The following is a 22,254-nucleotide window of genomic DNA, read 5'->3' as shown; positions in this document are numbered from 1 at the left end:
CGGAGCCAGCTGCTCGGCTTCCTAACTAAAAAGCAGAAGAAGCATCTTTGAGATTTCGGCGAGGAGCATCCCTTCTACGACAAGGTTTCCAGAAAGGAGGCAAAACCACAGACTTGTCAACTGTCAGAGAGTTCAGATACTTCAGGTTCTGAAAGTGAAGCAGAGAGTGAACCAAAATAAGTGTCTCAGTTCAGTTCAGTTCAGTTGCTCAGTCGTGTCCGACTCTTTGCAACCCCATGAATCGCAGCACGCCAGGCCTCCCTGTCCATCACAAATCCCCAGAGTTCACCCAGACTCACGTCCATCGAGTCAGTGATGCCATCCGGCCATCTCATCCTCTGTCGTCCCCTTCTCCTCCTGCCCCCAATCCCTCCAAGCATCAGAGTCTTTTCCAATGAGTCAACTCTTCCCATGAGGTGGCCAAAGTACTGGAGTTTCACCTTCAGCATCATTCCTTCCAAAGAAATCCCAGGGCTGATCTCCTTCAGAATGGACTGGTTGGATCTCCTTGCAGTCCAAGGGACTCTCAAGAGTCTTCTCCAACACCACAGTTCAAAAGCATCAATTCTTCGGCGCTCAGCCTTCTTCACAGTCCAACTCTCACATCCATACATGACCACAGGAAAAACCATAGCCTTGACTAGACGGGCCTTTGTTGGCAAAGTAATGTCTCTGCTTTTGAATATGCTATCTAGGTTGGTCATAACTTTCCTTCCAAGGAGTAGGCGTCTTTTAATTTCATGGCTGCAGTCACCATCTGCAGTGATTTTGGAGCCCCCCAAAATAAAGTCTGACACTGTTTCCACTGTTTCCCCATCTATTTGCCATGAAGTGATGGGACCAGATGCCATGATCTTCGTTTTCTGAATGTTGAGCTTTAAGCCCACTTTTTCACTCTCCACTTTCACTTTCATCAAGAGGCTTTTGAGGTCCTCTTCACTTTCTGCCATAAGGGTGGTGTCATCTGCATATCTGAGGTTATTGATATTTCTCCTGGCAATCTTGATTCCAGCTTGTGCTTCTTCCAGCCCAGCGTTTCTCATGATGTACTCTGCATAGAAGTTAAATAAGCAGGGTGACAATATCCAGCCTTGACGTACTCCTTTTCCTATTTGGACCCAGTCTGTTGTTCCATGTCCAGTTCTAACTGTTGCTTCCTGACCTGCATACAAATTTCTCAAGAGGCAGATCCGGTGGTCTAGTATTCCCATCTCTTTCAGAATTTTCCACAGTTGATTGTGATCCACACAGTCAAAGGCTTTGGCATAGTCAATAAAGCAGAAATAGATGTTTTTCTGGAACTCTCTTGCTTTTTCCATGATCCAGCTGATGTTGGCAATTTGATCTGGTTACCATCAATTACTCACCACATTAAAGAATGTTTCCAAGGAAGATGAGGAGGAGGAGGAGGAAGACGACAGTGTTATGGATGAGACAGAAATGAAGATGATGAGACATCTTGAAGATGGCGATAGTGACATCAGTGAGGAGGAACAAGTGGCAGCAGAGTCTGCTGACATGCAGAGGAGTGTGGTCTTACCTGCAGACCCCGAGGGAAAAGATGGGCACGGGCCACCGGGCACATCAGAGGAATCCCCTGAGGAATTTCAGTTCAGTTCAGTTCAGTCGCTCAGTCATGTCCGACTCTTTGCCACCCCATGGACTGCAGCATGCCAGGCCTCCCTGTTCATCACCAACTGCCAGAGTTCATCCAAACTCATGTCCATTGAGTCGGTGATGCCATCCAACCATCTCATCCTCTGTCGTCCCCTTCTCCTCCTGCCCTCAATCTTTCCCAGCATCAGGGTCTTTTCCAATGAGTCAGTTCTTCATATCAGGTGGCCAAAGTATTGGAGTTTCAGCTTCAGCATCAGTCTTTCCAATGAATATTCAGGACTGATTTCCTTTAGGATGGACTGGTTGGATCTCTTTGCAGTCCAAGGGACTCTCAAGAGTCTTCTCTAACACCATAGTTCAAAAGCATCAATTCTTCGGTGCTCAACTTTCTTTATGATCCAACTCTCGCATCCATACATGACTACTGGAAAAACCACAGCTTTGACTAGACAGACCTTTGTTGGCAAAGTAATGTCTCTGCTCTTTAATATGCTGTCTCTTTTGGTCATAACTTTTCTTCCAAGGAGTAAGCGTCTTTTAATTTCATGGCTACAGTCACCATCTGTAGTGATTTTGGAGCCCCCCAAAATAAAGTCTGTCACTGTTTCCCCATCTATTTGCCATGAAGTGATGAGACCAGATGCCATGATCTTCGTTTTCTGAATGTTCAGATTTAAGCCAACTTCTTTACTCTCCTCTTTCACTTTCATCAAGAGGCTCTTTAGTTCTTCTTCGCTTTCTGCCATAAGGGTGGTGTCACCTGCATATCTGAGGTTATTGATATTTCTCCTGGCAATCTTGATTCCAGCTTTTGCTTCATCCAGTCTGGCATTTCTCATGATGTACTCTGCATATGAGCTAAATAAACAGGGTGACAATATACAGCCTTGACGGACTCCTTTCCCAATTTGGAACCAGTCTGTTGTTCCATGTCCCGTTCTAACTGTTGCTTCTTGATCTGCCTACAGATTTCTCAGGAGGTAGGTCAGGTGGTCTGGTATCCCCATCTCTTGAAGAATGTTCCACAGTTTGTTGTGATCCACACAGTCAAAGGCTTTGGCATAGTCCATAAAGCAGAAGTTGATGTTTTTCTGGAACTCTCTTGCTTTTTCAATGATCCAACGGATGCTCGCAATTTGATCTCTGGTTCCTCTGCCTTTTCTAAATCCAGCTTGAACATCTGGAAGTTCATAGTTCACATACTGCTGAAGCCTGACTTGGAGAATTTTGAGCATTCCTTTGCTAGCGTGTGAGATGAGTGCAAGTGTGCTGTAGTTTGAGCATTCTTTGGCATTGCCTTTCTTTGGGATTGGAATGAAAACTGACCTTTTTCAGTCCTGTGGCCACTGCTGAGTTTTCCAAATTTGCTGGCATATTGAGTGCAGCACTATCACAGCATCATCTTTCAGGATTTGGAATAGCTCAACTGGAATTCCATCACCTCCACTAGCTTTGTTCATAGTGATGCTTCCTAAGGCCCACTTGACTTTGCATTCCAGGTTGCCTGGCTCTAGGTGAGTAATCACACCAGCATGGGGGATAGATTCATCCTTAAGGAATGATGCCAAGGTACATGATTCTGAAAATCTAAAGAAATTCTTTCTCTTTCCTACTTACTTCTCTCTCTACAATATGCTCTAGGTTCTTCCATCTCATTAAGACTGACTCAAATGCATTCTTTTGTAAGGCTGAGTAACATTCCGTTGTATATATGAACCGCAATTTCTGTATCCATTCTTGTCACTGGATATCTAGGCTGCTTCCATGTCCTAGCTAGTGTGAAAAATGCTGCAATGGACACTGGGTGATGGGAGGGAGGTTCAAGAGGGAGGGGACACATGTACACCTGTGGCTGGTTCATGTTGATGTATGGCAGAAACCAGCACAATATTGTAAAGCAAATACCTTGCAGAAAAAGAAAGAAATTCCTATGATATAACTTCTTCTTAGTAAGATATTTCTTCCAAACGATAAGGGGTCTTGTATTCATTGCTAAAACCTCTCTTCAGATGGCAATATCAGAATAGCCTGTCTAATGACAATGCATATGGATTTATTATGTATCGTTTCTTTCCAATGTCTACAGAATCGCCCTCATCGTACTTTCAGTATAACCCAGTGGGTGACATTCTGTCTTGTGGTTACCCGCTTTGGAAAACTAGTCTTCCCACTTGGGAGCTACAGGTAGCCATAAGTTTATCCCCCCTAAATATGCCTCCTGAACCCGAATGTGCCCTTTGTCCAAGACCAACCCCAGTCTCTCAACTCCCCAGAGCCCTCTTTGCTCCTCCTCTAGCACGATCAGTCCACTAGAGGGCACTCAAGCTCCTCTTTTGCCATCAGTTCCGTTTAGTTCGGTCGCTCAATCGTGTCTGACTCTTTGCGACCCCGTGGACTGCAGCACGCCAGGCCTCCCTGTCCATCACCAACTCCCAGAGTTTACTCAAACTCATGTCCATAGAGTCGGTGATGCCATCCAGCCATCTCATCCTCTGTCGTTCCTTTCTCCTCCTGCCCCCAATCCCTCCCAGCATCAGGGTCTTTTCCAATGAGTCAACTCTTTGCATGAGGTGGCCAAAGTATAGGAGTTTCAGCTTTAGCATCAGTCCTTCCAATGAACACCCAGGACTGATCTCCTTTAGGATGGACTGGTTGGATTTCCTTGCAGTCCAAGGGACTCTCAAGAGTCTTTTGCCATCACCTGAGACAAATGCCCGTGTGTTCATTGCCACAACCACCAGCCCTCAAACACTCTCTAGATTTGCTCTGGGCGAAGCTCCTGGGACAGACATCAGGGTCCCGCAGGAAGAACGTCACGTGGAGGAGGTGGCAGGATGGACTGGTGACCTGGAACCCACCCCAGGACCCAAGTCACTGCTGAGGGGGACGGCTCCAGGCACAGTGGGCAGTGTGGGCTGAACACAGGTGCCCAGACACCTAGGCCATCAGCGTGGGCACTGGGGGAAACGGCTGTGAACCTGCGGCCCCGTCACTCAGGATCTGTGCACATGCCCTTGGCTGGGCTGCTGAGGAACCTTCCAGAATGGACCCTCAGGAGGCCTTGTGCTGGGAAGGGTCAGGGAGATGCGTCCATCACTGCAGCACAGGTTCTCCTGGAGCCTGAGGGGGCAGGTGGGGTCCCAGGTTCACCGTCAACCCCAGATCAGGACCCGGGGTGCTGGGACGGGGATGTCCTGCCACCCCACCTCTCAGGACCATTCCTGTGCTTGACACCCCTTCCCACTCCCTGCAGTGCAGGAAAAGAGATCCCAGAGTCCCTTCAAGTAGATCGGACAATGTAGGCACACAGGTGAGATTCAGCAGGTGGACGTGAGGAGAGGCTGGTGTTCCTGAAGGGGGAGCAGTTAGATGATGGACAGACACCCATGCACTGTCCACCCAACTGCTGCCGCTGAACCAGTGGGTGGGCGGTTTTCCTTGGAGACTCCAGCCGTGTCCTGGCAAACATCTGAGAACTTCTCACTTCATTCCTGTGCTTCCCTGGTGACTCAGATGGTAAAGAATCCACCTGCCAATACAGGAGTCCCGGGTTCAATCCCTGGGTCAGGAAGATCCCCTGGAGAAGGAAATGGCAACCCACTCCAGTATTCTTGCCTGGAGAATTCCATGGACTGAGAAGCCTGGCGAGCTACATAGTCCATCGGGTCGCAAAGAGTCAGACACGACAGAGCAACTAAACAACCACACTTCATTGCTTCTAGCCGAGGGGCCTTAACTCTGTTCCCCCACCCAGTCCTGCTTCAAGTCTGTGTCCTGACCACGCTTGGGCAACTCAGTTTGACGGCCTCAGTTTTCCAGATACACCCAGATCATCAGAATGGTCATTGCCACCTCTGACCCCACCAGGATGGAGGCTGAGTCCTGCCCTCCTGGTGGGCTGTGTGACCAGGCTCTCAGCCTCCATATCCTGCTTATCAACCATCTCCCAGGATGATTGCAGCAACTGAGCTGCAGAGGAAAGAGGCAGGGACAATTGTTATCCATCCCTTGTGTCTGCAAGACCTGTGGGGGAGGAAGCCAGGAAATGACTGAACTTCCTGTCATTTGGATGTGGTAGCGCTGCCTCGGAGAAGGCAATGGCACCCCACTCCAGTACTTTTGCCTGGAAAATCCCATGGATGGAGGAGCCTGGTAGGCTGCATTCCATGGGATCGCTAGAGTCGGACACGACTGAGTGACTTCCCTTTCACTTTTCACTTTCATGCATTGGAGAAGGAAATGGCAACCCACTCCAGTGTTCTTGCCTGGAGAATCCCAGGGACGGCGGAGCCTGGTGGGCTGCCGTCTCTGGGGTCGCACAGAGTCGGACACGACTGAAGTGACTTAGAAGAAGAAGCGCTGCCTGGGAAATTTAACATGGAACACACGGGTGTTGTCCTGTTTTGCAGACACAAGATTTTGAGTGTGGAATCATAGGTTTCTGTTGGGTGTCACCATCAACAACAATCCTACCCATTTGGGGCACAGGCTGAAAATTCCTCACCCCGGGAAAAGGTTGGTGTGGGGGCCAAGGCACTGCCAGGCTCGTCAGGGCGACCCTTTGTAGGGGCAGCTGCTGCAGAGACGTGGTCTCTGTTGGGAATAGCAGTGCTTCCTCCCTGGACATCAGTACCCAGCTCCCTCCCCCTCCCTGCAGTCCCCAGGCCATCTGCCCTTCACAATCCCATCTCAACCCTCACAGCAGACTCCCAGCGACTGTCCCTGGGACATCACCTGGCTCGTTTCCTCTCTTCAATTTTCTCCTGATGCCTGCCTGGTGCTGTGCAGGGTCCTGTAGGTGCCCTGAAGGGTGTCTGTATGTGATTGGCCCCTGCACATGGATAATATTTCAAGCTGAAGGAATTTGACAGTCATTTTGAAATGTTTATTTTAAATGCAAGAATTCACGATTAGGACTTCTACGTGGAATCAACCAGGGTCTGTCTGGGAGACTGGATCACCCTTGTTTTTTTTAAAGTATGTATTTATTTTATACCTACTTTTGGCTGCACTGGGTCTTCATTGCCGTGCACAGGCTTTCTCTAGTTACGGCGAGAGAGGGCTACTCTCTAGTTGCAGTGTGCAGGCTTCTCGTTGCAATGATTTCTCTTGTTTCAGAGCACAGGCTCCAGGGTGTGTGGTTTTTAGCAGTTGCTGCATGGCTTAGTTGCCCCATGACAAGCGGGATCTTCCCAGACCAGGGATCAAACTTGTGTCCCCTGCACCTGCAGGTGGATTCTTAACCACTGGACCACCAGGGAAGTCCGATCCCATGACCCTTAATTGAACAAGCAGGTGGATGGAAAGAACAGGACGCGATGTATGAGGAGGGAGCCTGTGTGGAGACCAGAAAGAAACCTTTTAATTGTGTGCAGAGAAGGTGGCTGAGAGTGAAGGGTCTGACTGGTGAAGTATGGGCCCAGCTTAGATGAGAGGCCAGCGAGGAGTGCTGGGCGCAAGTGCAGCCAGAGTGATACGATCTTACAGTGTGGACCTGGATTGAGGTCTTCAGGCTTCCAAGGTGTGGACGAAATCGAGTGGGCAGTGGGACAGCTAACAGGGCACACAGACTCGAGATCCGGCCTCCACCAGGGACTTCCTGTGCCGGCCTGTCACAGTTTCCTGGCTGCCCTGCTGGTGGCCAGCGCTGTCCTGTACGTGACAGCTAAGGACTCGCAGAGACACTGGTCAGGCCATTATTGACCACCGCATGCCCTCATCGTCCTTGTTTTCCTTGTTAAATTGTGACTAGCTGCATACGTGTACTTTGGTGGCCCCAAAGTGAAACTAATTTAAAGGGCGATTTGTTTTTATTTTATTTATTTATTTTCGGCTGTTCTGGGTCTTTGTGCCGACTTCTCATTGCGGTGGCTTCTCCTCTTACGGAGCACAGGCTCTAGAGCATTTGGGCTTCAGTAGTTGTGGCACGTGGGCTCGGTGATTACGGCTTCCAGGTTCTCGGGCACAGGCTCAACAGTTGTGGTGCACGGGCTTAGTTGCTCCGCGGCATGTGGGATCTGCCCGGATCAAGGACCGAACCTGTGTCTCCTGCATTGGCAGGCAGATTCCTTACCACTGAGCCACCAGGGAAGCCCTCCTTAAAATTTAATATTTATCTTATTTTGTATTGGGGTATAGCTCAGTGAGGAGATACCCCTCATCCAAGGTAAGGAGCAATGGCTGCGCTTTGCTGGAGCATCCGTGAAGAGATACCCCACGCCCAAGGTAAGAGAAACCCAAGTAAGATGGTAGGTGTTGCAAGAGGGCATCAGAGGGCAGACACACTGAAACCATACTCACAGAAAATTAGTCAATCTGATCACACTAGGACCGCGGCCTTGTCTAACTCAGTGAAACTAAGCCATGTCCGTGGGGCAACCCAAGATGAGCGGGTCATGGTGGAGAGATCTGGCAGAATGTGGTCCACTGGAGAAGGGAATGGCAAACCACTTCAGTATTCTTGCCTTGAGAATCCCATGAACAGTATGAAAAGGCAAAATGATAGGATACTGAAAGAGGAACTCCCCAGGTCAGTAGGTGCCCAATATGCTACTGGAGATCAGTGGAGAAATAACTCCAGAAAGAATGAAGGGATGGAGCCAAAGCAAAAACAATACCCAGCTGTGCATGTGACTGGTGACAGAAGCAAGGTCCGATGCTGTAAAGAGCAATATTGCATAGGAACCTGGAATGTCAGGTCCATGAATTAAGGCAAATTGGAAGTGGTCAAACAAGGGATGGCAAGAGTGAATGTCGACATTCTAGGAATCAGCGAACTGAAATGGACTGGAATGGGTGACTTTAACTCAGATGACCATTATATCTACTACTGTGGGTAGGAGTCCCTCAGAAGAAATGGAGTAGCCATCATGGTCAACAAAAGAGTCCAAAATGCAGTACTTGGATGCAATCTCAAAAACGACAGAATGATCTCTGTTCATTTCCAAGGCAAACCATTCAATATCACAGTAATCCAAGTCTATGCCCCAACCAGTAACGCTGAAGAAGCTGAAGTTGAACGGTTCTATGAAGACCTACAAGACCTTTTAGAACTAACACCCAAAAAAGATGTCCTTTTCATTATAGGGGACTGAAATGCTAAAGTAGGAAGTCAAGAAACACCTGGAGTAACAGGCAAATTTGGCCTTGGAATATGGAATGAAGCAGGGCAAAGACTAATAGAGTTTTGCCAAGAAAATGCACTGATCATAACAAACACCCTCTTCCAACAACACAAGAGAAGACTCTATACATGGACATCACCAGATGGTAAACACTGAAATCAGATGGATTATATTCTTTGCAGCCAAAGATGGAGAAGCTCTATACAGTCAGCAAAAACAAGACCAGGAGCTAACTGTGGCTCAGACTATGAACTCCTTATTGCCAAATTCAGACTTAAATTGAAGAAAGTAGGGAAAACCACTAGACCATTCGGATATGACCTAAATCAAATCCCTTATGATTATACAGTGGAAGTGAGAAATAGATTTAAGGGCCTAGATCTGATAGATAGAGTGCCTGATGAACTATGGACTAAGGTTCATGACATTGTACAGGAGACAGGGATCAAGACCATCCCCATGGAAAAGAATGCAAAAAAGCAAAATGGCTGTCTGGGGAGGCCTTACAAATAGCTGTGAAAAGAAGAGAAGCGAAAAGCAAAGGAGAAAAGGAAAGATATAAGCATCTGAATGCAGAGTTCCAAAGAATAGCAAGAAGAGAAAATAAAGCCTTCTTCAGCGATCAATGCAAAGAAATATAGGAAAACAACAGAATGGGAAAGACTAGAGATCTCTTCAAGAAAATCAGAGATACCAAAGGAACATTTCATGCAAAGATGGGCTCGATAAAGGACAGAAATGGTATGGACCTAACAGAAGCAGAAGATATTAAGAAGAGGTGGCAAGAATACATAGAAGAACTGTACAAAAAAGATCTTCACAACCCAGATAATCACGATGGTGTGATCACTGACCTAGAGCCAGACATCCTGGAATGTGAAGTCAAGTGGGCCTTAGAAAGCATCACTAAGAACAAAGCTAGTGGAGGTGATGGAATTCCAGTTGAGCTATTCCAAATTCTAAAAGATGATGCTGTGAAAGTGCTGCACTCAATATGCCAGCAAATTTGGAAAACTCAGCAGTGGCCACAGGACTGGAAGATGTCAGTTTTCATTCCAATCCCAAAGAAAGGCAATGCCAAAGAATGCTCAAACTACTGCACAATTGCACTCATCTCACATGCTAGTAAAGAAATGTTCAAAATTCTCCAAGCCAGGCTTCAGCAATATGTGAACCATGAACTTCCTGATGTTCAAGCTGGTTTTAGAAAAGGCAGAGGAACCAGAGATCAAAGTGCCAACATTCGCTGGATCATGGAAAAAGCAAGAGAGTTCCAGAAAAACATCGACTTCTGCTTTATTGACTATGCCAAAGACTTTGACTGTGTGGATCACAATAAACTGTGGAAAATTCTGAAAGAGATGGGAATACCAGACCACCTGATCTGCCTCTTGAGAAATTTGTATGCAGGTCAGGAAGCAACAGTTAGAACTGGACATGGAACAATAGACTGCTTACAAATAGGAAAAGGAGTACATCAAGGCTGGATATTGTCACCCTGCTTATTTAACTTATATGCAGAGTACATCATGAGAAACGCTGGGCTGGAAGAAACACAAGCTGGAATCAAGATTTCCGGGAGAAATATCAATAACCTCAGATATGCAGATGACACCACCCTTATGGCAGAAAGTGAAGAGGAACTCAAAAGCCTCTTGATACAAGTGAAAGTGGAGAGTGAAAAAGTTGGCTTAAAGCTCAACATTCAGAAAATGAAGATCATGGTATCCGGTTCCATCACTTCATGGGAAATAGATGGGGAAACAGTGGAAACAGTGTCAGACTTTATTTTGGGGGGCTCCAAAATCACTGCAGATGGTGACTGCAGCCATGAAATTAAAAGACGCTTACTCCTTTGAAGGAAAGTTATGACCAACCTAGATAACATATTCAAAAGCAGAGACATTACCTTGCCAACAAAAGTTCATCTAGTCAAGGCTATGGTTTTTCCAGTGGTCATGTATGGATGTGAGAGTTGGACTGTGAAGAAGGCTGAGCGCCGAAGAATTGATGCTTTTGAACTGTGGTATTGGAGAAGATTCTTGAGAGTCCCTTGGACTGCTAGGAGATCCAACCAGTCCATTCTGAAGGAGATCAGCCCTGGGATTTCTTTGGAAGGAATGATGCTAAAGCTGAAACTCCAGTGCTTTGGCCACCTCACGCGAAGAGTTGACTCATTGGAAAAGACACTGATGCTGGGAGGGATTGGGGGCAGGAGGAGAAGGGGATGACAGAGGATGAGATGGCTGGATGGCATCACTGACTCGATGGACGTGAGTCTGAGTGAACTCCGGGAGTTGGTGATGGACAGGGAGGCCTGGCGTGCTGCGATTCATGGGGTCACAAAGAGTCGGACACGACTGAGCGACTGATCTGATAGCTGATTAACAATGCTGTGATAGTTTCAGGTGGATGGCAAAGGGACTCAGCCATATCTATACATATATCCTTTCTCTCCCAAACTTCAAGGGGCAATTTGTTCTGGGCATCTTTTTTCTTCCTTGTGCACCATGAATATAATTAAAAAAAAAATCCCCACCACCAGGGTACTGGCAGATGCCAACACCCTTTTTCCCCCCCTCAAAAACGTTTCTTCCCTCACAGTCAGGACCATTTAATAACAGGAACTGCTGAAATATGCAAGAGTTTCTTGAGAGCCTGTGACCGTGCACCTCATAGCAGGCACACTTCCAGCTGATGGAGTCGACGCTCTGCAGCACATGGTGGCCCCACGAGCAGCTATGTCCCAGGGAACACTCAGCCGTACGTGCAGGTCCCGTCCTGATGTAAAGGAAAGTAATGATGGGAGAGTTGCTTGTCTGAGGGCTGTCACTGCCCAAGGAAACATCCTCACTTCTCTCTGGTGGCCATGTGGGAAAACTTGCTGGGCTCAGCTTTCTAAACCATTAGACCAGGGAATTCCCTGGTGGTCCAGCAGATAAGAATCCACCTGCCAACGCATGGGACACGGGTTCGATCCCTGGTCTGGGAAGATACCACATGCTGCAGAGCAACTAAGCCCGAGTGCCACAACTACTGAGCTCGGGCACTGCAACTACTGAAGCCCGTGTGCCCTAGAGCCCATACTCCACACCAAGGAAAGCAATGAGAAGCCCGGGCATCACAACGAGTAGCCCCTGCTCGCCACAGCTAGAGAAAGCCTGCATGCAGCAACCAGCACCCAGGGCAACCAAAGAATAATTAATTAATTAAGTTTAAACAATGCTAGGCCCTAACTTTAATCAAGCTTTTGACTGAATCAACAGAGGGATAGTGGTTCCATTATATGATATGAGGAACTCTCGGGAAAATCACTGTGGAAACCTAAAAGAACCCAAGAGCCTCATTTGGACATAAAACCTGAAGATGCCTATTAGACACATTCTGGTCACTTGTCCTGTGGAGGCCTTACTTGCTCTGCCCATAAAGATGGGGAGTTTCTTTCAGTCTCTCAAGCCTGTTATCTCCCTAGTCTTTTGTTTCGCCCTTAAATCCCATTACAACAGACTTATTTACACTTTCTCTTGGTTCTCAGAAGCCTGGACTCTTAACAATGCCGACAGAGGCATGTGTTGCAGTGAAAAGAACAAGGACTTTGCAGTCAGGCAGATGTGGGCTCAAATTCCGTCATCAGTGCTTTCAACCCCCCTGAAACCAAACAAGCTGTGAACCCTCCCTGGTCCTAACACCTCCCTCAACGTGACACCTGAGAAGGGCCCTGTGTGGAAGAGGACCTTGCAGGACACTTGGTTTTGAACAGGTGTCAGCTAAGACGGATTCTCCTGTTGCTCTCTTCAGCTGAGCTTCTAAGAGTGGAAGCAGATAGCGGTCCACTAGTTTCTCTTCCTAACTCCTCCCCTCGGCTGCCATCAGTGTCCGCGTCCCCAGTGGCTGCAGCATAAAACCCCCACGTCCTGTGCCGGTTCTGCAGACACTACATGGGGTCCCCCCATCCCCAGTGCACTCGAGCATGCCTTCCACGCATTTCCAACTCTGGGCCTGGGCTCACGCCCCTCCCTTAATCAGAAACGTGCCCCTCATTTCTCTTGGAGGGTTCACATCCTAAAGCCCTTCAAGGATGAACTCGGGTTCATAAACCATCATGGTTTGCCCCATGCCTGGGATTCCAATCCAAACAACGCTCAGTTCCTAAATTCACTACAGGAATTTAGGATCTAGTCAAGAAAAGACACTAGATCTATAACTTGAGGAACTGTAGGTTTTTTTTTTTTCTTTTGGCCACACTGTGCAGTTTGCAGGATCTCAGTTCCCCAACCAGGCTAGGGCCTGGGCTCAGGGAAGTGAAAGCGCTGAGTCCTAACAGCTGGACATCCAGGGAATTTCTGAGGCTGTTGTGTGTCCTTTGAAATCTGCGCAATCTCTCAAGAAGGGGTGTCTTTGCTTCCTATGGCTGCCATAACCACCCAGCACACACACAGCACAGTCCTGTCCTGCGAGTCTGCAGTGAACCCGACGGGGCTCGAATCCAGGGTCAGTGGGGCTGTACCCCGTCTGGAGTCTTCAGGGCAGGATGTGTTTCTCTCCCTTTTCCTGGATTCTGGGGGCTGCCTGCATCCAGGGCTCACGGCCCCTTCCTGTGTCTTCACAGCTCATCACTCCTGCCTCTGCTTCTGCTCTCACACTTCCTCTGTCTTTCACTCTCTTGCCCCTACTTCATGAGGACCAGGATGATAACACTGAACCATGTGGAGAATCCAAAAAAAGAGTCCCCCCACCTCACCATCCTTAACTTCATCATGTCTGCAAAATCTCCTCCTTTGTTGTGTAAAAGGAGGGATTCACAGGGTCTGGGGTTAGGGCACAGGCATCTTTGGAGGACCGTTATTCTGTCTACCTCAGGGGACTTCTCTCTTCCTTCTTCCGTGCAGAGGACTCAGGGTATTGTGGGGTCAAGACCACAAGGGGCTCTATTCTGGAGCAGGTCCCCCCGACTTCATCTCAGGGTGCCTTCCTTCCCCAGTATAGGCACAAAGTGTTTGCTGAAGCCAAGAGCTCTATTTTTAAGTTTTGCTCTTTACACTTAAGGCCGGTGCCAGGTCTCAGCCTTTGACTGCAGGCGGTGAGGGCCCCCTGGCCTCTCACACTTGGCTGTCACTGCTGAGTGACAGGAGCGAGCCTGTCCTTGTCTCTGGTCCAGGATCAGGTTACTAGCACCTGATTCCACACGCCTTCTCTCTACCACCCCCCACATCTCAACCCCGAGACAGCATGCCAGCTGTGCACCCCTGTTCTTATCCCCACCGCTCCCCTCGGATAAAATGTCCAGGATACCGGTGCCCTACTTCCCAGTCCTGTGGTGAGTGATCCGATCCGGAAACAACTTGCAGGGCTGGCTTCCGAGGAAGAGTCACTGCTGGAGTGGATGGTCTCCAGTCAGGCTTCCTGGAAGCAGAGCAAGAGAGAAGATTCCAGAGTTTCCTGGAGGGGTCACTGGAGGGAATCCGGGCAGCACAGAGCCAGGAGCTAGCCAGGGTCAGGTCTGAGGGGGGACGTGCTGCAGCCTGACCGCGGGGCTCTGAGCACACACTTCAGCCCACGGCCGGCCTCACCTGGGGCTCCAGAGCCCTGCACCAGGCAGTCCTGGCTGCTGGCTGCTCCCAGGAATGGGTGGGGGGCAACGGTCTGAAGAAGGGACTGTGGCTCAGCTGAGGGCAGTCTCTGCAACAGAGTGAGGGCCTCTGTGAGACCACTGTGCAGCCTGGGTACAGGCACCACACCGTGCACCCACGGCAGGCACTATATCATATAAATATTTTTAGAGGAAAAGATCAGACTCTCTGGGAAACAACATCAGATGCTTTGGAAACAGAGGTGGCAATTAGGATTCTGATCTGGGGTGAGATGAGAGATTATGACTCCAAAGCACAGGAAAGGAAGTGAAAGTGAAAGTGAAAGTCGCTCAGTCCTGTCTGACTCTTTGCAACCCCATGGACTGTATAGTCCATGGAATTCTCCAGGCCAGGATACTGGAGTGGGTAGCCTTTCCTTTCTCCAGGGGATCTTCTCAACCCAGGGATCAAACCCAGGTCTCCCACATTGCAGGCGGATTCTTTACCAGGTGAGCCACAAGGGAAGCCCCTCCAAAGCACAACTAGGGTTAAACAGTCACTAAGAGAAAGGACGCTCTCCAGACCCAGCCCAGGGGGAGAGGTGTTCATTATATCCGTGTGTGTTTATGTGTGTGCACCTCTGTGTTTGTGTGTGAATAAGTATGTGTATGTGTATATTTGTGTGTATGTGCCTATATGTGTGTGTGTTTGGACATAGGGAAATGTTTGTGTGTGTTTACATGTTCGTGTATATTTGTGTGTGTTTAAATGTGTCTATGTAATCTGTACGGACATGCAGGTGTGGGTATATGTATGTGTATTCACATGATTATAGGTATCTCTGTGTGTGTGTGTGTGTGTGTGTGTGTGTGTGTGTGTATGTTTCTGTGTGCTGTGCATCTGCCTGTGAAGGGGGTTAGGGACACACAGGCACAAGTCAGCTGACACACGGGAGTTCCGGGGCTAGAAAGGCAGAGAATGAACAGGGAGTAGAGGATGTCAGGACCCAGGAGGAATGGGAGGAAAGAAAAAGCTTGAGCTGAGACTGTGGCGGTTCAAAAAAGGAAAGGACTTGAGGGCTTGGGGCAGGGACTAGAGTGTAGGACCGGAGGGCAGGGTTTCCAGGCTTCAGCTGGGACCAGGCAGAGAAGGGCAGGGCTGGTCTGGGGTGCGGGGTAGGGGTGTCTGGGTCGGGAGGAAGACCTGCAGGAGAGGGAATGGCCACCCGGGGGCGCCCAGCGTCCTTCCACAGAGTTCGCCAGACGCTGAGACCCGTGAGTAGATGAAACCGACTCAAACCCTAGCGGAGGCTCCAGAGCCGAGGAAGGCGAGGGGATCGACGACAGAAGAATCTAGAACACGAGATGGGGTAGGGGAGGAAATGGAGGAGGACGAGTGAGACCGTGGTGAGCAGAGCCTGAAGAATCTAGCAACTGGAGAGTGGGAGGGGGAGAGAATCGACTATGGGGCAGGCCTAGGAGTGTGCAGAGCCCGGAAAGGTCTAGAAAAGCCGGGGAGAGGAGACGAATTGAGGGGGCCGGGGATGAACACAGGGTCACGGCCCTGACAGACAGAAGGGAAAGTCGGGGTGAGGAATAACTCGGCGGCGGGGAGTGGGGGCAAGCGGGGGCTGCTTGCGCGGTGTCAGTTCTTGAGGCTAAAAGAGGCCTGAGTCACCCCCAGGGCTGCTGCAGCCGCCAGCCTCCCGGGCGCCTTGGGGAGCTCAGGGCTTGTTGGAGTCCACACCGTCCGCACGCTTCCCCTTCGGGGCTGTCCCTCCCCTCCGAGGGCGCCTCCGTGGCGCAGCTTCTCCTTCCCCCTGTTCTCCCCCTGGTCTGTCCCTTGAAGACCAGCGCCCGGGCCCTGTGCCCCCCACCCGACTCCTCTCAAGGTCCGCAGGGCTCCTCCGGCCCTTCTCCCTCAGGTCGGGAACCGGCCTCCCAGCTCCGCGCCCAGCGCTGCCCTGTTCCCCACGCCGACCTCTCCTCAGGGCTCCCGTCCGGAGTTTTCCCTTGGAAACCTCTTCTGCCCTCGGCCCTCCTGCCTCCTCGCTCCTCCAGCCGCGGCCCTTCCCCTGCTCTGCGCCCGCCTGCGGGACCCTCACCCCAGCAGGAGAAGAAAGTCAGCACACGAACAGGCAGGAGACCACAGTTACCGTTTTATTTCTCCAGGGTCAGGTGATTTATTGTCAGAAAGGCGGAGTTGGTATGTAGACGGTAACAGCCAAAGTTTGCTTTCCAATTTTCTCCCAGTGTTTGCAGAATTGGCAATTTAGGAGCCAATATACTAATTCAAATCCGATGTGTTTTTCCAAACTCGTATCATAACGTTAGTGACATTTCTTCAGTTTCTAATCACTCTTCGTTAGGCAGGTGCAACTGGTATGTATAATTAGCAAGGAAACTTACGTCTCTGTTTTAAACTTCCCACAATGATGCCTGTTCTTTTTTTTTTTTTTCTTCCATTTTTCAATTGTTTTAGCTTTTATATTTTATTTTATTTTTAAACTTTACATAACTGTATTAGTTTTGCCAAATATCAAAATGAATCTGCCACAGGTATACATGTGTTCCCCATCCTGAACCCTCCTCCCTCCTCCCTCCCCATTCCATCCCTCTGGGTCGTCCCAGTGCACCAGCCCCAAGCATCCAGTATCGTGCATCGAACCTGGACTGGCAACTCATTTCATACATGATATTTTACATGTTTCAATGCCATTCTCCCAAATCTTCCCACCCTCTCCCTCTCTCACAGAGTCCATAAGACTGTTCTATACATCAATGTCTCTTTTGCTGTCTCGTACACAGGTTATTGTTATCATCTTTCTAAATTCCATAGTATATGACGTCCTTTAAGATTTTCTGAATGTAGTATAGATAGCGAACAGATATATAAATAGAAATTAAGTCAGTCACTTTTGCTGGTTGATGTTTTATGCTTTTGGTGGTGTTGTTGTTGTTGATGTATTGTTTTTATTGACAAGGTTTATAGGAACAAATCAAGTATTTAAAACCAAAGGCCAGTTCTCAAGTCTCATTTAGTTGTTTATTTCAACCTTTCTTTAATGTCTTAATAACTTTATCAAGAAACAAGTCAAACCTGTGAAAATACCTGTTAGCAGTCAACGTATTTTTATAAATTTCTGTACTATGATGCAAAGATATTTTAAACACTCAATGGTTCATCAAGGGTCTAATTCTCAAATAAGCAGCAGTTTTAAAATTCAGATTATTTAATAAGTTGATTAAGACAATCAAAAGACAAAATTAGTCTCATTCAGGAGTGGTCCCTGTGTTGATCACCTAGAATCCTGATTGGCCAAAATTTAACACCCCTGATTCTGTGAATATGTTACGTTTCTTTAACATTTTAAGTCCATCACTTTTGAAAAATACTTTGTCAGATACCCACTACTGTCTACACATTATCATCTTCTGGCATTATAATTGATACTTTGAACCATAATTATAAAGGTAGCCAGGTTTCCTGTAAATACCAGCTTTTTATGTGGGCAAAAGCGGTTAAAAATCAGTATATTTATTTGAAGCCAAATGTGCTTCTACTTGATCCAGATCCCCCCAATTTTTGAAGTTTTGATGTGTTGATTTTGGTCTACCCTTAATATAAAATGTATCTACAGACACTTGCAGAGTTAACACTAAAACTATAAATTGATGACACTTGGAGGCAAAGCAGAGAACTATCTATTGCTTCAGTGTTTTCTTCACTGAATTCTGACTTTCACTGCTCTCCGTCATACCTTCTGGTTGAACACTGTCATTTCATAGTTTGTAACTGTAAAGATACCTACTTATATGAGTTTAAAAATTGATCTGCACAAAAGAAATAAAAAAACTTTATATACAATAAATTCGTTTAAAAAAAAAAATAACATCTGTCACTCCTGTCATGCTGACAATTTGACATATATATACATGCAGGAGAAAAGTTCCAATTTAGTTATCTGGGCAGCTGAAGCTCATATATTTTTAACATGATGAACACACTGCCACTGGTTTTAACACTGACAGACGTGTATTCAAAATATTTTATCTACTAAATACTGCAACAGTCTCTGCATGTATAAATGCCAATTACCATAGTTTCTGTTCTACTTGATTAAAAGTATGACTTAAGCTAATCTTGTGCACATACACTAAAAACTACAACAGTTCAAGAATCTATAGTCTTATATAAAGAAATCCAAAATGTACAAAATACAACTATAAAAGCAAGGGACAATTACTGTAGCCATGCAAAAATTTAAACTAAAAACTGCATAAAAATGCAGTTTAAAACGGCAAACGCAATTCACCTAACACTCAAGATAAAAAGGTCAGCAGGAAGTTCTACCAACAACGCTTGCAAAGATTTAGAAAAGGAAATACATTCTCTTTGCTGGTATAATGGTATATAAATCAGATCTTTAGCTCCATGGGCACAGGTCATCTGTCTCTGTCCTCTTTCTCAAGAAATCAGCTCTTTAACAGTTGTTTTTATGAACTCTTTTCTTTCAGTTAAGTCATAAGCAGGATAATTTTCATATACCTCTTTGCAAATCTGCTTCATTGTGACTTCCTCCAAGTTAGCACTGGCCAATAGTTTCTTTACTGTTTCCTTTAACTCTTCATCTGTAGGAGGTTTCTTCAATTTTTTAATTAAAGGTTCATCATCTGAACTATGCTCAGATTCACTTTTTTGGAACTATTTTGATTCTTCTTGGTGGTACTGCTATCTGCCTTCTTAACATTAGCACTTTTTACAGATTTTTTACTTTTAGGAGTGGCTTTCTGTTTGGGCTTTTCTCTTTTGGATGTCTTTTTTGGTGGCTCGTCTTCACTCTCTTTATCTTCATCCTCTGAGGACTCTTCTTTGTTTTTCTTTTCCTCTTCATCACTGCTAGATTCATCTGACAGGATTTCAGGACATTTGGTTCGCTTAGCTTTCCTGGCCATCCCAGAACTGTTCTGTTCCTTTTTGTTGCCTTTGCTAGAACTTTTTTTAGATTTTGGCAATGGTTTGCCAGAAGGCTTTGGATGCATTAAAAAATTCAAGATCCTTTTCACCAGTTCACTATTTACACCCAATCTCTCCAAGTCAAGAACCTCGCAGATGCTCTTTAACATGGCATTTCTAAATTTTTTCAACATTTCTTCCTTCTTTTTATATTGGATACTTCCTTTTTCAAATGGAAAGCCACTGAACTGACCCACATTCTTCTTTAATAAGGACACTGTTCCTGGTCTGTCGTAAAGCAGTTTATGGAGATTTCTAAGTTCATATGTTTTCTTCTTACTCAAAAAGAAATGTATCCTTTCAATTTCACAAAGTTTCTGCCCTTTTCCTTGTGCGATTGTAAATGGCTCTCTTAGTAAGGAAGAGACTTGTATCTCTCTCTACTTTCTTCTTTTCCCTCTTCATCCTCCTCTGCTTCGTCGTCGTCCTCATCCTCCTCTTCACTTTCCTCTCTCGGGCTGGGCATGTCGGGCTCTTTTTCCGACGCGGGCTGGGCGGGGGCTGCCTCTCCCTCCGCAGCTGTGCCCGAGGACGACATGCCGTGGATCGCGGGTCCCAGCGGCCAAGGGCCTGGCGCGCGAGGGCACAAAGAGGCTCCCGGTGATGTTTTATGCTTTTAAAGACGTACATGAGCTTATTTTTTAAACAATTCAGGTATAACTGGTTGTATGTCCCGGATGTTAATTTCTGTAGTACAAATATCAATATCCTTTTAATCAGGTATGCAACCAACCAGTTTAAGGCTTTTAGGACTTGCTCCGTTCCATGTATCATTACTTTATTATTTATGAATTTCCTTACCTTCTCTGTGAGGAATTCAGCAACCATACCCGCTAGAAGTTCCATGGTCTTGTGCTCCTTCAGTGAAATAAGTAAAGCCATGGGGAAAACTGCAAGTGCGTCTGCTCCTTTCAGTCCCCATCCAGAATTTGTTTTCTCTGACAGAAGTCACGGGATGAAGTCACTGGCCAGTGAGTGTGTGACAGGAACAGGGTGCCACATGAGGGAAGAGGTTAGTTCATGCCCACTTGTTTGCCGGCATGATGACTAATCATAAAACTTCGGGGAGGATTCAGTGTATAAGTCAAAGTGCATAGTGTGTGTCACATTGCACTTGAAAATGTATTGGTCATTTTAAAGTATCTTTTGATATTGAGTTCTGACTAATTCAACAGTGATAAGAGAATAGACTGTGTATGATTTTAATACCTTTAGACCATGACGTGTTTGTACCTTGTTTTATGTCCCTGGATGTGTTCCAGTGTCTCCTAGTTTATGGGAACTTGAAGAGAATTTGTATCCTACTGTTGTGTGAAAATTATGTAAGTCTTAATTATGTTGAATTGGTTCCTTGTGCTTTTCAGGTCTACTCTATCCTCTACCTCTCTGAATATTCATTCTATACATTTTTGAGAGTTTGATATTGAAACTCCAATTACAAATCTTAATTTATCTATTCAAAATATAATTACAATATACAGTGGAAATACATGTAACCTTGTTCTCTATTTTTCAAGTCTCCTGTAAATGTGTTTGCATACTTTCATAATTAAAAAATAAAAGAGAGAAAAATGAATAAAGACTAACAATTTAAAAAATTCGGGGAAAGACTGATATGCAGCGGGCCTCTCCCTCTAACACTATTGCCGTTGGCGGCCCTTAGCACCTGGTAACTGAGAATGATCCTGTGCAGAGTGGACCCAGGGGGACACGGTACTAAACAGATGTCAGTTCAGAGCCTTTTTCCTTTTATCCTCTTCTGCGGAACTTCTGACGGTGGGAGCAGATTGCCATCCTGTTTATTAATTTAAAGTATAGTTGATTTACAATGTTGTGTTTGATTTCTGCTACACTGCAAAGTGATTTATTTACATATCTATCTAGTCTTTTTCATATTTTTCCATTATGGTTCATCACAGGGTAATGAGTGCTATACTCTAGGACCTTGGTGTTTACTCACCCTATATATAGCAGCTTCCATCTGCCAGTCCCAAACTTGCAATCCTTCCCTCTCCCAACCACCTTCCCCTGGGCAACCACAAGTTGTTCTCTATGTCTGTGAGTCTGTTTTTGCTTCAAAGACAAGTTTGTTTATGTCTTATTTTAGATTCCACGTACAAGTGATATATGGTATTTGTCTTTCTCTTTCTAATTTAACTCACTCAGTATGATAAATCCTAGCGCCGTCCATGTTGCTGCAAGTCACATTATTTCATTGTTTTTAATGGCCGAGTGATACTCCATTATGTATGTAAAATGTATATATATGTATGTACATGTACCACATCTTCTGTATCCGTGCATCTGTTGATGGACATTTAGTAGTTTCCATGTCTTGGCTATTGTCAGTAGTCTTGGCTATTTTGAACACTGGGGTCCATCTATCTTTTTGAATTACACATATGTCTCAGTACATGCCCAGAATTAGGATTGCAAGATATATGGCAACTAGATTTTTAGATTTTTTGAGGAACCTTCATATTGCTTCCAAGTGGTTGCACCAGTTTACATCCCCACCGCCTGTTCTCCACAACCCCTGCAGCATGTATTATTTGGACACTGGTTTCTCTTCCTAACTCCTCCCCTTGGCTGGCTGCCATCAATGTCCCTGTCCCCAGTGTCTGCAGCGTAAAACTCCCGTGTCCTGTGCAGGGGGTCCCCCCACCCCCAGTGCACTCGAGCAAAATATGAAGATTTCTGCTCATATGTCAGGAGACTGTCTTTCTTATTTACCTTATAAGGCTGCTCAGAAGGTAAGAATCACTAATTTCTGGAGGAACAAAGAAGAGAGCAAAGAAACATATTTCCATTTTACTCACAGAGGGAATTTACTCAATTGCTGTCAGTCATTAGTAGCTTGAGGGCAAGGGCTTTGCTTTGTCTGGAAATCACAGATCAAACCCAATAATATTTCAGTGCACAAAATC

At 46.5% G+C, this 22,254-nt stretch overlaps 1 long non-coding RNA gene and 1 pseudogene across 1 annotated transcript; both read right to left on the bottom strand.

Moving 5' to 3' along the window:
* Positions 1-10,805: 10,805 nt before the first annotated feature.
* On the bottom strand, positions 10,806-16,691 carry LOC129630993 (uncharacterized). Its single transcript, XR_008703844.1, has 3 exons — positions 16,292-16,691; positions 14,045-14,144; positions 10,806-11,522 (listed from the first exon to the last, which is right to left on the bottom strand). It is a non-coding gene; the product is annotated as an uncharacterized LOC129630993 (long non-coding RNA).
* Positions 16,692-17,246: 555 nt separating this feature from the next.
* On the bottom strand, positions 17,247-20,237 carry LOC129631677 (protein DEK-like; annotated as a pseudogene).
* Between the last annotated feature and the right edge of the window lie 2,017 nt (positions 20,238-22,254).

The sequence above is a fragment of the Bubalus kerabau genome, chromosome 17 (assembly GCF_029407905.1).
Source record: "Bubalus kerabau isolate K-KA32 ecotype Philippines breed swamp buffalo chromosome 17, PCC_UOA_SB_1v2, whole genome shotgun sequence".
NCBI classification, from domain to species: domain Eukaryota; kingdom Metazoa; phylum Chordata; class Mammalia; order Artiodactyla; family Bovidae; genus Bubalus; species Bubalus kerabau.
This window is presented reverse-complemented; position numbering and strand designations above follow the sequence as displayed.